This window comes from Camelus bactrianus, chromosome 1, assembly GCF_048773025.1.
Source record: "Camelus bactrianus isolate YW-2024 breed Bactrian camel chromosome 1, ASM4877302v1, whole genome shotgun sequence".
Taxonomy (NCBI): Eukaryota; Metazoa; Chordata; class Mammalia; order Artiodactyla; family Camelidae; genus Camelus; species Camelus bactrianus.
In genome coordinates, this window is record NC_133539.1 from 121,552,020 (window position 1) to 121,557,072 (window position 5,053).

At 49.9% G+C, this 5,053-nt stretch overlaps 1 non-coding gene across 1 annotated transcript; it reads left to right on the plus strand.

The window, feature by feature from the left end:
* The first annotated feature begins 254 nt into the window (after positions 1 to 254).
* Positions 255 to 328, plus strand: TRNAD-AUC (transfer RNA aspartic acid (anticodon AUC)). Its single transcript has one exon. It is a non-coding gene; the product is annotated as a tRNA-Asp (tRNA).
* Positions 329 to 5,053: the final 4,725 nt, after the last annotated feature.

The window sequence follows — 5,053 nt, forward strand, 5'->3', positions numbered from 1 at the left end:
TTGAGTAACGTATCCAGAAGCACCAAGCTTTAAAATTGTTCCTTGAAGCTCGGTGCACAGAAACTGTGGGACAAAGCAACAATTGCAAAAAAAAAAAAAAAAAAAAGTAAGGAAATAGACAACTCCATAGACAGTGGAGTGAAATTGCTGAGAATTACAGGAAACATGGCAGGAGAAATCAGGAGGGTGATCTCTGGACCCCAGGATCGTTCTCACCAGGAGCAAGACCCTCGTTCTAGAGTAACAGACCAGGGGGAGGGTATAGCTCAGGTGGTAGAGCATATGCTTATCATGCACAAGGTCCTGGGTTCAATCCCCAGTCTCTCCACTAAAAAGAAAAATTTTTAAATAAATAAACCTAATTACATCCCCCTGCTCCCCCCCAAAAAAAACTTTAAAAATAAATAAACAAAGCAGTAGACTGAATGACATCAGTGTTCGGAATCCAGTCATTTTCTGCAAGTTCAGTACAGGACGAAAACATTCAGAGAATTTACTAGATGGGACAGAAGGTGATGATGACTTTCCTGGTGAAAGTACTTCAGTGGGAACGTTCCAGCTCCAGTGACGTCGGAAAAACCTGAAGAAACAAAAGCTGTGGGGAGCACCGCCGTTCCTGAAATTCCTTGTGAACTGGGATTTTCACGAATCTGTCAAATTAATCTTTATGTTTTAAGACTTTTCCTAATGATTTGTCTGTTAATTCAAGTGAAAGAAAACTTTCAAAATTAAAATGAATAAAAACTGTCTTCCATAAACTGAGATTGAAAAAACAGATGGACACCTCTGGCTGTTCTGTCCCTTTCACATGAATATGCAGATTTTGAACAAATCATTAACATTTGAGGAAGGGAAGGCTCAAACACAAGAACAATAATGGAATTTCATCACTGGGATGGAGTGGGTAATTTTTTTTTCTCTTTTTCAAAAATTGCATTACGATAATTTAATATATTAATCATTTTTTCCTTCGTTGTCATCTAACATTGATTTAATTAGAATTTTATTTACTGCATAATTATACACATGCAGCTCAATCATAGAAACATTACGGTCTGCATTTCCTTTCTGATCATTATTATCATTAGTTTAGTTTTGTGATTATTACTGAAAATCCTTGGGCAGGTGAGAGGAGGCAGGGGTGTTATAAAATGATCTAAAAGATACAAAATATTTTCTAACAGCTAGAACCAGCCTTGAATAATATACTGATGTACTGAGCTTTATCATTTTTCCTTGAAGTTCAGTGCACAGAAATTGGATATATCGAAGGGTCTCAGTGATGCAGGAAAAACGGATGTGGGGCGTGAGGACGGCCGTGTCCCAGGTCTCAGTTGAGCCCCTGGGACATGCCCCGCCAACTGTGGGTCCTTGGCTTCAGGCAGGAAAGAATTCAAGAGTGAGCCACCGTTGAGTAAAGGTAGATTTATTCAGAGAGATACATAGTGCAGAGAGCGTAGGCTGTTTCAGAAGGTGAGAGAAAGGCAAGGAAAAAGGTGTGGAGGTTGGGTGCTCAGGTTAAAATAAAAGTAGGTACACACTCCACAGAGTGTGGGCCCTCTCCAGAGAGGACGGAGCGAGAGAGGTGACCACAATGCGCCGTGTTGCCAGTTTTCGTGGGCTCATTAGCTTCATACACCTACAAGTGGTAGGACCTCTCTAACTACCCTGGGGAGGGGGCTGGGATTCCCAGGAACTGGGCCGCTGCCTACTCTTTGGCCTTTTGTGGCTAGCCTTGGGACTGTCATGGCACCTGCAGGCATGTTATTCACTATGTTAATATGTTACAATGAGCAAATAATGAAGCTCAAGGTCTACTAGAATCAAACCTCCCACCATCTTAATCCTCAAGGCCAACTGGGAGTTGAACCTTCCACCATTTTGGTGACAACTGCTGTCATTCCTTGAATGGCTGTGCCCTGCCCCCTTCCCTCCTGACTCACTCCAACCTCCCCCCCCTGTCTTTCACACAACGATCTGTCTGCATGTGCTTTGAATTGCTGAACTAAAAAACAGCCAGCAGAGGTGATAATCAGCAACTGTGGCTCTCCCTGTCCCCTGCCAGGTGAAGACGGAACGAGACTCCGGCCGTCTGAGCCCAGTGGAGGGCTGACACCAGAATGCAACCCTGCGTGACATCAGGATGTAGCAGAGTTTGGGATTTTGCTTTGTTCACACATCTGAACACCACTTGAAATAGGTTGAAGCCGATATAGGAAAAAATGTGGGGCGAGAGGATGGCCATGTCCCAGGTCTTGGTCGAGTCCCTGGGATGCGCCCCGCCAAGTGTATAGGTGAGTAAAAGCAGGTTCATTCAGAGAGATGCACACTCCATAGACAGAGCACAGACCATCTCTGAAGGGGAGCGAGAGACAGAGATGGGGACTCCCAGGAACTGGGCCACCGCCCTCCCTCTGACCTTTCATGGTCAGCCTGGGAGCTGTCCTGGCGCCTGTGGGAGTGTCATTCACCAGGCTCATACGTTAGGTGTGTGTAATGAAGCTCAGGGTCCATTGGAGGGCGACTCTCCTGCCATCTTGGGCCTCAGGGTCCACTGGGAGTTGACTTTTCCGCCACCTTAGTGTTAATGGCTGTGTCATTTCTTGAATGGCTGTGCCCTGCTCCCTTCTTTCCTGTCTCAAAGCCAATACAATGCGATAAGCAAAAGAAATGAAAGGAATCCAGTTTGGAAAGGAAATTGTTTTATTTGCACAGAACATAATTCTCTTTGTAGAATATCCTATGGACTCACCAGCAAAGCGACCAGGACTAATATTGCATTTGGCGGGAGAAAAGGGGGTGGCGAAGCCACTCCCAGCCCCGCAGAATGTTTTTGACACAGCAGCTGAAAGTGACAATTTAAGGCACAGAAAACTGGTGGAGATACAACAGGATAAAGATAAGTCATTCTTTTTCCTGTCAGAAGTTAGAGTACATCAACTAAAAAAAGAAAAGTTTGCAAAGTCTGAAGATCCAGACTTCAGAGGAGAGGTAAGCAGAAGGAACTTAGACTTTGAGTGAGTGACCTCCACCAACACTGAAAAAGAGACAGACAGCCCTAAATTCAAGTATTTATGAGGAAAAACTTGAGAGGGCAGATGTGAAGTCAATCAATAAATATAAATTAAGAAAAGGAGGTCACTACTTTGACAAGGCCTCCCATCTCAGAGGTGCCTGGGGCGGGTCTGAACCCAGGGTTGCCTCTTCTTTTCGCTTGAGACAGCTGCTGCCCCCCCCCCACCCTGGGGAAGATCGCCTTCCGGGGGGATCAGCCTGGAGTCTGGGTGGCAAGTGGACAGTGCAAGCGGTGGAGGGGCCGTCACTGACCCGCTCTCCGTCCCTGTAGGTGGTAAACAGGTGGGGGAGGGATGTCTGTTTTGATGGGGCCCGAGAGACTCAGAGCCGCGTCCTGTGCCCACCTGCCCAGCAGCGCGGAAGAACTGACCGGGTTCACTCCCCGGGGCGGAGGGGGGGCTGTGGCTAGGCCCTGGGGAGAAGCAGGCTTGAGGGCTGACAGCTAAGAAGTCCCCGTGTTTTTCTCCCTCCAGGTGACTCCCTGTCGAGGTTCCCATTAGCAGGCGGGGCCTGGTCCCAGGAAGCAGTGCTGTCTGGGGAGGGAAAGGCAAGGTCCTGGCCAGCCCTTCACACGCGTGACTCCCTCCAGCCCTCAGAACCTTCTCCGAGGCTCTCCCAGCTCAGCTCCCCAAGGCTGAGGCTAAGGTGGGGGTGGGAGGCAGGGCCAGCCCCTGCCCCAGAGAGTCCTCCTGCCCGTGCACACACACATACACATGTGTAACACACACGTGTACACACACACACACATTCGTTCTCCCTTGTGATTTGGGGTGGGCAGTGTCTCTCTGCAATTAGATGTTTGTTTGTTTTTTACAGTTCTTTCTTTTTTTTCTTTTTTTTTTTTTTTAATTCATGTGCCTAAGTAAGATGTGGCAATGAGGATTCTGTAAGTGATTTGGTCAGAAGAGGCCTGGGCTCTGCAGGTCCCGGGTGCAGGCTCGGCTGTTGCAGAAGCCGGGACATCGAGCTGGGGGCACCCGGCCTGTTTGTATCAGTTGGAACCAGTGCCAAGTGGGTGTCCAAGCCCTCTGCAGGCCTGGCCTTCTGAGTTCTCAGGGAGACGATGGAAGGCACGTGTTCCTCCCAGTGCCTGCTTGCTCTGATTGCCTGTTTCTGCTGATGTCTGGATCCCACTGGATCCGGTGGCCGTTTTCTCCTCTGGGGAATGCATCCCCCACCCCAGGCCCAGCCTCCTTCCCCCACCACAGCCAACGCCACTCACACTCGTGGGCTGGCTTCGCAACTGAAGATTGCAGGTGGCCGTTGGTCCAGGTCAGGGGGGCTGTGGGCCAGCCTGGCAGGTCAGTTCACACCGGACATCGAGAATCCTCGCTCTGAGAGGCCCCCCCCCCAGCCCCAGCTGCCATCTAGGGCCCGCCCTCACTGTCCCCTGCCCCATCCAGCCTGACCCCCTCTCCATTCCTCCCCAGCTTCTCCATGGCCCCGGCCCTTCACCCCTTCCCCTGGGCACCCAAAGAAGCTCCAGATTCTTCCAACTTAACAAGTGGGCAGTTCCATTTCCAGTCATGCCCTGGTCTGAGCCAGGGCCTGTGTTGAGGGCCTACCTCCTTCCCTGACCAGAATACATGCATACAAACACATAGAAGCAAGTACTGAGCGCCGTCTGTATTGCCTCGAGACCTCCCCGTGCCTGGTATTCAGGAACAAGCGTGATTTTAGCCCCTGCTGCTCCGAGGAGGTTTCTGTGGCCCAGAAAAAGTCTCAGGATTGAAGGCCATGGGCAAAGGAGTCACACCTCTGCCTCTGGCCCAGGGCGAGCACTCTGTGCACCCTCCTCACACAGGACACCTCACTTCTGTCACTTTTGGTCCCCCAGTGTCCAAGCGGTCTTCCTTCACCAGGTAATTCTCTGGGATGCCAGTGGCGTGTTGGATGATCCGCTTTGACACTGACACTAACTGGAGTTGGCGGTTAGCACAGACCCCCAGGTTGGGGCCTCCGTCCATCAAGATTGTCC